Consider the following 11145-nt stretch of genomic DNA (forward strand, 5'->3'; position numbering starts at 1 on the left):
TTTGCAGTAATTTGTTATGGCACCTATAAAAATTAACGCAAGATCTTTAGAAATCTGGATCTACTTGTGTATCCAGAGCATCCCATGTGAATTCTAAAACATGAATATATTGCTCCAATCCTTCTAGCCCACAAAATGTTCACTTATTATTAACCCCAGCCTGTTCCTCCACCCAAGCTAATTCTCCTGTCACAGCAATCCAAACCTGGCCCTACAAAGCTGATTTACCTCCAACTCCCAACTCTGTCACTTTTAACCTGGTTGTCCAACAGGAATTTCTACTTACAAGAGTCACAATATACTTCATATAATTACATATGTTAGTCAAGTGCCTTTATCATTTTCTCTTCCAAAACAAACAAACAAAACCTTTAAGTCCTTCATAAGCTAAAATCACATCTTCTTTGTGTCTGCAAAGCACAAAACAATGGATACAGAGTAAATATTTCCAAGGAATTTGCTTACTTTACTTTATAATGTCCACTTAAGATTTTTTTACATGTAGAGTGCTTTCTTATTTACTAAAATGATTCTGCTTGTATCCAACGTTCAGATGTGTAGAGTCTTAACAGATGTGATTAGTGATAGGAAGTGCTTAAATTCATTTATATGTACCAATTACATAGTCTTTGCAGGGACAGAGTTCTCACCTGATGCCTACCTTCCCACTTCATCCTGTTTCTGAGTCTTTCAGTGCTAACAAAGCGAAAGTCATAACCATACCACGAGGAGACAGCTTATCAACCTCAGTGGCAGCACGATTGTGTGTCATTGCCTAAACAGCATCTCCAACTTTCATGGCAGTAGAGAGACCAGAAAAACATGACACCTGCTGTCCTCTCAAGATTAAATTCCTACTTCTCATAATAAAGAGTTTGATGCTTTCATCTTCCTACTACATTAAAACACTAACAGAAATTTGAGGATAAAATATTTTATCATCACAACAAAGACAAAAAAAAAATTCCTTGCTTTGCCCTGTGGCAATCAAGGAAAATAAAAGTCTGTTTTATATGCCAAAAATAAAGGAGACTCGTTGTAAATAACAATGCTCTGCACTTACAACCCAAATCAATTTATATTTTGAAGGCTAAATTCCTTTGTTGGAGCAAGGGAAAGAAAATCCATTTCAGGGCAAAATTATATCAGATTAAAAAAAACAACAACAACAACAACAACTGTTTTTAGTGACAGAATTTCCTGCTGATGATTTCTTGCTATATTGTTAAGGATTTGGGGCTTCTTGACTTTCTGGGTTTTTAAAGAGTCCAATCCACCACCAACTCCTCTTCTTATGCTTGCATTCATTACTGTTCACCTTTAGATCAACCTTGAAACCAAATGACAGAGCAACTGGAGGCAAATTTAAGTTATTAGCATTAAAGCTCTGTTTCACAGGATGGTAATCATTTACTTGTATGTTTGACTTACTTGCTTCCTCAGATGACTTATGAAGAAAGTAGTTCTCTTTAATCAATTTTTCAACCTGAGACAGCATGTCAGAAATTTTAGACCAGGAAAAGTCAAATTTACTTAACAGAATCTTGGATTGCCTCAAATAATACAGGAATCCCAATTTCTCTGGGCACAAAAAGAGCAAGGCATACCCTCTTCCCTCTAGGCCCCTGGCTGTTCTAGCCCCATGATGAATATATTCCTTAGGGTCACTGGGGAGTTCACCCTAAACAAGCCAGTGAACTTCAGAGATAACTGCTAGCTGCCAACATTGGGTACAACGTCTCCAAATCAGAACTGCAGAACTTGAAAAGTACAGTTACACACTGATTTTGTTTCAACCCTCTAGGAATGGCCAAATCAGGCAAATCAATACAGTTTAGCAACTCATAGCAGTATTTCACAGATTTACAGGATGTAAAGAAAAATCATCATTTTCTTCTTATGGTTCTTCCCGAGGAATGTAAACAGCAGAAGGAATATCTTTCTAGAGAAATAAAAACACATCCCTGTTCACACCCATCCACTGTTCTTTATCACCATCAACCCCAATATACAATGGCTCTTTTTTTTTTTTTTTCAGAGAAATCCTCAAATTTTCAAATTTTCGTGTTTGTGTGGCAGAAATTCAATGGCCTGGTTTAAGTTTTCTTTAAGCCCAACATTCCAGATGTGATCATCTTCATTAATAATTAATAAATAATAACTGGCTTTATTGGCTAGGTTTTTATGCAGAAACCTTGGGGTATTCTGCCTATGGTCCAGGAGGCATCTTGGCATAACCACAATGATGTTGGTTTCCTTGCAAGTTTCTGTGCTTTCGCATATCTGCTACTGCCACCCATTATCAACCTACACATGTGAACACGGGTTAGCTCTGTAAGAAAACCGAAAGTATGCAATGCCAGTTCTCAAGAGGTGAAAGAATAAGGACTCCTGTTCCATTCCTGGCCATGGACTACTTGACAATGAGTTCAACCACAGGAATGGGAAGTGCCAAGTTTTTGTCACTACCAATGTTTGCACTGCTGGAAACAGAAGAAGTGAGTGGTCTGACAGTCTTATGTTGAATTTTAGCCCTGTTCATAAAGACCAGATCTTTTATTGCCTTGAAGTATTTTCATTGACAGGCTTAATTAGAGAAGCAAATGAAGCATCCTCCAAAGTGCCTATCAGTCCCAGGGCAGGCTGGACACTTCCTTGTCATCTTCCCCACCATCTGGTATCTCCAACATTTTCTCTGTCTTCAGAAGCATGGTATCACCTTCCTCAGATGCTCACTTGTTTTCAGTTTTTTTTTATTTTGTTGGTATCAGACCTAGTACCATTCTTTTTTTCTTTTTTGATTCTGTTGTTGATGATTGTAGATTTCTGCATTTGTTTTTTTAACTTTCACATTTTCCACTTTTTTTAAAGACATCTCTATTTGGGGCTTCTCACAAGCTCAAATCCACAATGTGTTACAGATTTTTTAGCTTTTCCATCTCCCATCATTTCTTCAAGCACATATCTATTTTGAATTTTTCATAGGCTTACATTTCAGGCTTCCTAGAGCACTAGGTTTTTTTTTTTTTTTTTTTTTTTTTAGAGGTTCCACTTCTTCCTTGTGGGCAGCCATGTCACCAGGAGCAGAGAAAAGTGCCTGAGAAGGGCCTGCTCTATGGCTCCTAAGCTCTCAGGGGGTGCTTTTAATCAGCAAAAGCGGCACTAAACAAACGTGTTCTGCAGACCTCCTAAAAGCAATCTGAAAGGAATATTCATTATTCAGTTTTAAATTTAAGAGCATGTAAGTAAATTTTATTTATCCCACAACTATCCCCATCACACTCTCATAGGTGATAATCAACATATTTAGACAACCGTTCAGTAAGAAAACATTTTTTTTTTGACAGGCAGAGTTAGACAGTGAGAGAGAGAGAGACAGAGAGAAAGGTCTTCCTTTTCCATTGGTTCACCCCCAAGTGGCCACTATGGCTAGCGCGCTGTGCCGATCCAAAGCCAGAAGCCAGGTGCTTCCTCCTGGTCTCCTATGCAAGTGCAGGGACCCAAGCACTTGGGCCATCCTCCGCTGCCCTCCCGGGCCACAGCAGAGAGCTGGACAGGAAGAGGAGCAACCAGGACAGAATCCGGCGCCCCAACCGAGACTAGTACCCTAAATGCCGGCGCCACAGGCAGAGGATTAGCCAAGTGAGCTGCAGCGCTGGCCAGAAAACATTATTTTTGATAGTGATGCTACTAGACTTTATTATAAATTGTCTGCATTTTAATAGAGTCCATCAGGGAGCACCTATGTATACCTATTGTATGGTTAAAACCTCTCATTCACTATGTGTGGTTTAACTAAGAAATGAAGACTATGAGTTTATGCCCTTCATCTTACTATAGGAAGCCCTCTTTGATCTTTTCCCTCCATAACTGTCCACCAACGCTTACCACAACCACTGTCATGGCTTCTGTTGTTTCCCCACTCATGATTTCTGTTTGTTCATGCTGTCCTCTTTGTCTGAAATTGTCTCATCTACTACCCTCCCAGCCCAGTTATTTAAATCTAACTCAGCTTTTCAAATCCAGTTTAATATCATCTTCTTAAGGAAGTTTATTCCCCTGTCTCCCTCACTTAGCATTTACTCACCTTGCCCTGCTAAAGATATGACTTTCTGGAGGACAGAAAGAGAACTTAACCATTTATAATCTTGAGACACATAGAAGAGTCTCAGTAAATAACTACTAAAAGAAAAGGTTTCCAGCACAGAGGTTGTTTACTCCTCAAGCAGCTCATAAGAAAATCAAGACGGATGCAAATATTAAACATCAGTATAAGATCTCACCAGATGAGATAAGTGCATTAGTTTCCTACAGTTGCCACACAAATTGCCACAAATGTGGTTTAAAACAAAAATGTATTCTCTCACAGTTCTGGAGGCCAAAAACCCAAAATCAAGATGCTGGCACAAGGATGTCCCTTCCAGGGGCTATGGTGGAATTCTTCTTGTGACTCTTGCTTCTGATGGCTGTTGGTAATCCAGGAATACTTTGGTTTGTTGCCATATCATTCCAATCTCTCTGCCTCAGTCATCACACTGCCTTCTCCTCTCTGTTTCTCTCTTACAAGGATACAGGTAATGGTATTTAGTGTCCACTAAGACAATGCAGGATAAGCGCCCCCTCTCAAGATGCTTGTTTTAATCATATGTTTTACTATATAAGATAATATCCCCAAGATTAGTATGTGGACTTAACGTTTTTAGGGTGACCATTTAATTTACTATTGTAGATATAAGTTAGTGAGATATCCAGGAAAAGGCATGGGAATTTAGAGAAGAGAGAATAGGGACTAAAGTGACAGACACACAGTCTCAGCACTTAAAAGTGTCAAGGTAATTTGTTGTTATCACCATGGCTCCACTGAAGTAGAATAGTGCTGCCAGTTCCCTTGAAGAAACAGCTAAGCAATGGAAAGGACATGTGCATATCACAAGTTAGTGAGAGGTCAAGACTGGGATTTGATTTTTTTTCTCCTCAAGCCTTGATTTATTAATCAAAATTAATTTAAGAAAATTAAATGATAAACACATCACAGACCTTCCAGATGCTATTTAAATGACAAGTTTTTGCTTTCTTCTTTTTTAATTCCTGCTAAAGTTTTTATAGCAGAGATGCTAATACCATACACTGGACAACAGGAGCACGGTATAAAAGCTAGTCAAGAAATAACGACTCAGCACCTGACCTTGGAAAAATATTCTGAAGAATAGGAAGATAAATGAGAGGTGCATTGCTATTCAGGGAGCTACCACCTCATGGAAGTATGTGATCAGGTGATAAGCACAAAGCTGTGTGTGTCATAGTAGCCCAGGCTGAGGAGGGTTAAAGCAGAAGAGGTCACTCCTGGCTAAAGACATCAGGAAAGGCTTTGTGCAACTGATAAGGCCTGAACAGAGTAGTGAAAAGAAAGCACATCAATAAGTAAATTGGAGGTGAGGGACAGGAGTGGGCTAGGACAACTTTAGCAGAGGGAAGACTATAGGTTTTTAAAGTGCAGCAAAGAGATACTGGGAAGAAATCAAGACATTCAAAGCATACTGTGAGAACAATGGGAGATAACAACTAAAGGAAAACATGTTATAGATGGTCCCTGACTATCATGTAAATGGTATTGACTTTATTAAATAAGCATGAAACTGTCACCAAAAATATTTTTGAGGGGCAGATGTTGCAGTGTACCAGTTAAGACCCTGCTTAGAATGCCAGCATGCTATATTGGAATGGCTGGGTTCTAGATTTCCTGCTAATGAATACCCTTGGAGGTGGCAGGTGATGGCTAGAATACTTAGGTTTCTACCATCCCCATGGGAGACCTGGATTGAGTTCCTGGGTCCCAGCTTCAGCCTGGCCAACCCTGGCTGTTGAAGCTATTTGGGGAGTGAACCAGCAGAAAAAAGATAATCTCTCTCTTGTTCTGCCTTTCAAATAATTAAATAACTTTAATTTTTTTAAAAAAAAAGAGATAGCTTAAATAAAGAAAAGATAATTAGATATAATCAGAATTGTTTGGGAAGATTACTCTAACAGTGGTATGAAAGATGTATTAGAAGGCAGGGGAGGGGCAGAGCCAAGAAGGCAGAATAGTGAGTGCATGCACTGATAGTCCGGGAAAAGATAGTTTAATAAAAGTGGAGTTACTGTAGTTTCAGGCAAAGCCTAGGGAAAAAAATTGCAGAGGAAACTCTTCCGGATTTAGTGGATGTGACACGGAGGATCTACAGGGAGACCAAGGATGCCGACGGCTTGGGAGCCCAGCTGCAGAGTCTCCACACCGGCGCTGGAAGGGGAGGTAAGGTCACTAGCCCGAGACATTGGCAAGGAAACGGCAGAAAGAGCCTAAAGGGAACAAGGCTTGAAACCCTGCTGGGGAAAGTTCACCAGGCTAACTAGAGGAGAGAAAAAAATAAATAAATAAAAGGGACCGGCACGGACATGAGCCTCTCTCTCCACTCAGCTTACAAAGGCAAGCAAGACAAAGAGCAGGCACCATTTTGGACATATGTAAAGCAGCGCCCGCCATCAACCAAGCAGAAAAACCTGACTCTGGTGGGGAGAAATAACAGGGGATTAGGATCTAGTGAAGGTGTAGCTAATGAACTGAGATTGTGAATATCTGAGGGTGTGGGAGTGAACTCACAGAGTACATGGAGAACATTCTCAAAAACAAATTCTTGAACTACAGAAAGCCTTACTGGACAGGATAGAAATTCACCCTCACGAAAATGAAATATTAAGGAGGAATCAAAATGAAATGAAGCAACTAGTAGAACATGAATAAAATTGACACATCATTGGCCCCACTCACTAAAAAAAGAAAATACCCAAATCAATAAAATCAGAGAAGAAAAATGAAATATAACAACAGACACCACAGAAATAAAAAGAATCATCAGAAATTACTACAAGGACTTGTATGCCAGAAAACAGGGAAATCTATCAGAAATGGATAGATTCCTGGACACATGCAATCTACCTAAATTGAACCAGGAAGACATAGAAAACCTAAATAGACCCATAACTGAGACAGAAATTGAACAGTAATAAAGGTGCTCCCAATAAAGAAAAGCCCAGGACCAGATGGATTCACTGCTGAATTCTACCAGACATTTAAAGAAGAACTAATTAAAATTATTCTCAAACTATTCAAAACAATCGAAAAAGAGGGAATCCTCCCAAATTCTTTCTATGAAGCCAGCGTCACATTAATCCCTAAGCCAGAGAAATATGCAGCATTGAAAGAAAATTACAAACCAATATCCCTAAAGAACATATACGCCAAAATCCTCAATAAACTTCTGGCCAATAGAATACAACAACACATCAGAAAGATCATCCACTCAGACCAAGTGGGATTTATCCCTGGTATGCAGGGATGGTTCAATGTTCACAAAACAAAGTGATACACCACATTCACAGACTGCAGAAGAAAAACCATATGATTATCTCAATAGACGCAGAGAAAGCATTCGATAAAATTCAACACCCTTTCATGATGAAAACTCTATGCAAATTGGGTACAGAAGGAACATTCCTCAACACAATCAAAGCAATTTATGAAAAACCCAAGGCCAACATCCTATTGAATGGGGAAAAGTTGGAAGCATTTCCACTGAGATCTGGTACCAGACAGGGATGCCCACTCTCACCACTGCTTTTCAATATAGTTCTGGAAGTTTTAGCCAGAGCCATCAGGCAAGAAAAAGAAATTAAAGGGATACAAATTGGGAAAGAAGAACTCAAACTATCACTCTTTGCAGACGATATGATTCTTTATTTAGGGGATCCAAAGAGACTATTGGAACTCATAGAAGAGTTTGGCAATGTAGCAGGATATAAAATCAATGCACAAAAATCAACAGCCTTTATATACACAGGCAATGCCATGGCTGAGAAAGAACTGCTAAGATCAATCCCATTCACAATAGCCACAATAACAATCAAATACCTTGGAATAAACTTAACCAAGGATGTTAAAGATCTCTACGACGAGAATTACAAAATCTCAAAGAAAGAAATAGAAGAGGATACCAAAAAATGGAAAAATCTTCCATTCTCCCAAAAACAATTTATAGATTCAATGCGATACCAATCAAAATACTAAAGGCATTCTTCTCAGATCTAGAAAAAATGATGCTGAAATTCAAATGGAGGCACAGGAGACCTCGAATAGCTAAAGCAATCTTGTACAACAGAAACAAAGCCAGAGGCATTACAATACCAGATTTCTGGACACACTACAGGGCAGTTGTAAACAAAAAAGCATGGTACTAGTACAGAAACAGATAAATAGACCAATGGAACAGAATAGAGACACCAGAACTCAACCCAAACATCTACAGCCAACTTATATTTGATCAAGGAACTAAAACCAATTCCTGGAGCAAAGACAGTGTATTCAATAAATGGTGCTGGGAAAACTGGATTTCCATGTGCAAAAGCATGAAGCAAGACCCCTACCTTTCACCTTACCCAAAAAACCACTCAACATGGATTAAAGATCTAAATCTAAGACCCGATACCATCAAATTTTTGGAGAACATTGGAGAAACCCTGCAAGATATAGGTACCAGCAAAGACTTCTTGGAAAAGACCCCAGAGGCACAGGCAGTCAAAGCCAAAATTAACTATTGGGATTGCATCAAATTGAGACGTTTCTGTACTTCAAAAGAAACAGTCAGGAGAGTGAAGAGGGAACCGACAGAATGGGAAAAAATCTTTGCAAACTATGCAACAGATAAAGGGTTGATAACCAGAATCTACAAAGAAATCAAGAAACTCCACAACATCAAAACAAACAACCCACTTAAGAGATGGGCCAAGGACCTCAATAGACATTTTTCAAAAGAGGAAAACCAAATAGCCAACAGACACATGAAAAAGTGTTCAAGATCACTAGCAATCAGGGAAATGTAAATCAAAACCACAATGAGGTTTCACCTTACCCTGGTTAGAATGGCTCACATACAGAAATCTACCAACAACAGATGCTGGCGAGGATGTGGGGAAAAAGGGACACTAACCTACTGTTGGTGGGAATGCAAACTGGTTAAGCCACTATGGAAGTCAGTCTGGAGATTTCTCAGAAACCTGAATATAACCCTACCACACAACCCAGCCTTCCCACTCCTTGGATTTACACAAAGGAAATTAAATTGGCAAATAAAAGAGCTATCTGCACCTTAATGCTTATTGCAGCTCAATTCTCAATAGCTAAGACCTGTAACCAACCCAAATGGATAAAGAAATTATGGGACATGTACTCTATAGAATACTATACAGCAGTAAAAAAAAAAAATGAAATCCGGTCATTTGCAACAAAATGGAGGAATTTGGAAAACATCATGCTGAGTGAAATAAGCCAGTCCCAAAGGGACAAATATCATATGTTGGTGACAACTAACCAAGCACCAAAAAGGAAACCTGTTGAAGTGAAATGGACACTATGAGAAATGGTGACTTGATCAGCCCTTGCCCTGACTGTTGATGAACAACTTAATACTTTATCCTTTTAGTACTTTTTTTGTTCTACTTAATACTATTGGTTGAACTCTGCAATTAATACACAATTATTCTTAAGTGTTGAAATTTTAACTGAAAAGTGATCCCTGTTAAATATGAGTGGGAATAAGAGCGGGAAGAGATGTACAATTTGGGACATGCTCAATCAGACTTGCCCCAAATGGTAGAGTTAGAAACATACCAGGGGATTCCAATTCAATCCCATCAATGTTGCATGTACCAATGCCATCTCACTAGTCCAAGTGATCAATTTCTGTTCACAATTGATCATAATGATAGGACTAAGAGTCAAAGGGATCACATAAACAAGACTAGTGTCTGCTAATACTAACTGACAGAATAAAAAAGGGAGAGAACGATCCAACATGGGAAGCGGGATACACAGCAGACTCATAGAATGGCAGATGTCCTAAACAGCACTCTGGTCTCAGAATCAGCCCTTAAGGCATTCGGATCTGGCTCAAGAGCCCATGAGAGTATCTTAGGCATGGAAAGCCAAGACACTCTGGCCAAAAAAAAAAAAAAAAGAAAAAGAAACGACCTAAATGAAAGATCTCTGCAAATGAGATCCCAGTGGAAAGAATCGGTCATCAAAGAAGGAGGTACCTTTCTCTGTAGGGAGGAGAGAATTTCCACTTTGACAATGACCTTGTCTAAATATAATCAGAGTCAGCGAACTCAAAGGCCTCCATAGCCTTGGCAACTCATGACAAGAGCCTAGGGAGATTACTGACGCCATGAACAAGAGTGTCAATTTGTTAAGTCACCAACAGTAGTCACTGTGCACTTACTCCTCATGTAGGATCTCTGTCCTTAATATGCTGTACATTCAAACTGCATCTTCAAGGCACAGACGTTACATGTGTGTTTAGAAGGTCATCCTTCTTGAGGGCACAGACATCAATTGGGACAGAGATGGAGACTAATTGACAATAAATAATGAAAGCAAGTGAATTTTTGAAGAAATTGGAGGATGAAATACCAGAAGCCAACACAGAAGAGGAAATAGAATTGAAAGAAGCTGATGTATTTAGGTGTTTGTTGCTCTTTTCTTTTTAGAATGAATGGAAATATTTCAACCCACATTTACTTAGCACCCACACAGGGCCATTGTGATAGTTGGCGAGATCCAGAGATGATTAGAACTTGATTCTCCCTTGGGACTGGTGCTATGGCGCAGCGGGTTAACTCCCTGGCCTGAAGTGCTGGCATCCCAATATGGGCGCCGGCTTCTGTCCCAGTTGCTCCTCTTCCAGTCCAGCTCTCTGCTGTGACCCGGAGGGCAATGGAGGATGGCCCAAGTGCTTGGGCCCTGCACCCACATGGGAGACCAGGAGAAGCACCTGGCTCCTGGCTTTGAATTGGCACAGCTCTGGCTGTTGCTGCCATATGGGGAGTGAACCAGTGGATGGAAGACCTCTTTCTCTGTCTCTAGCTCTCTCTGTAATTCTGCCTGTCAAGTAAATAAAATAAATCTTAAAAAAAAAAAGAAATTGATAGTCCCAAGCAGTAAGAAATTCAGTGGAAAAAATAAAAATGAAAACTCATTGCTCAGCACAGTGCAGCAGAGAGCACAATCAAGCTAAGCAAAGGCTGTGGGAGCACAGCAGAGGGTTAGGGTTAGCA

The 11145-nt window shown here is 39.7% G+C and overlaps 1 pseudogene; it reads right to left on the reverse strand.

Annotated features, from left to right (window-relative positions):
• Window positions 1–1140: 1140 nt before the first annotated feature.
• On the reverse strand, window positions 1141–2711 carry LOC133763012 (ATP-dependent RNA helicase DDX18-like; annotated as a pseudogene).
• Window positions 2712–11145: the final 8434 nt, after the last annotated feature.

The sequence above is a fragment of the Lepus europaeus genome, chromosome 1 (genome assembly GCF_033115175.1).
Source record: "Lepus europaeus isolate LE1 chromosome 1, mLepTim1.pri, whole genome shotgun sequence".
Classification (NCBI taxonomy): domain Eukaryota; kingdom Metazoa; phylum Chordata; class Mammalia; order Lagomorpha; family Leporidae; genus Lepus; species Lepus europaeus.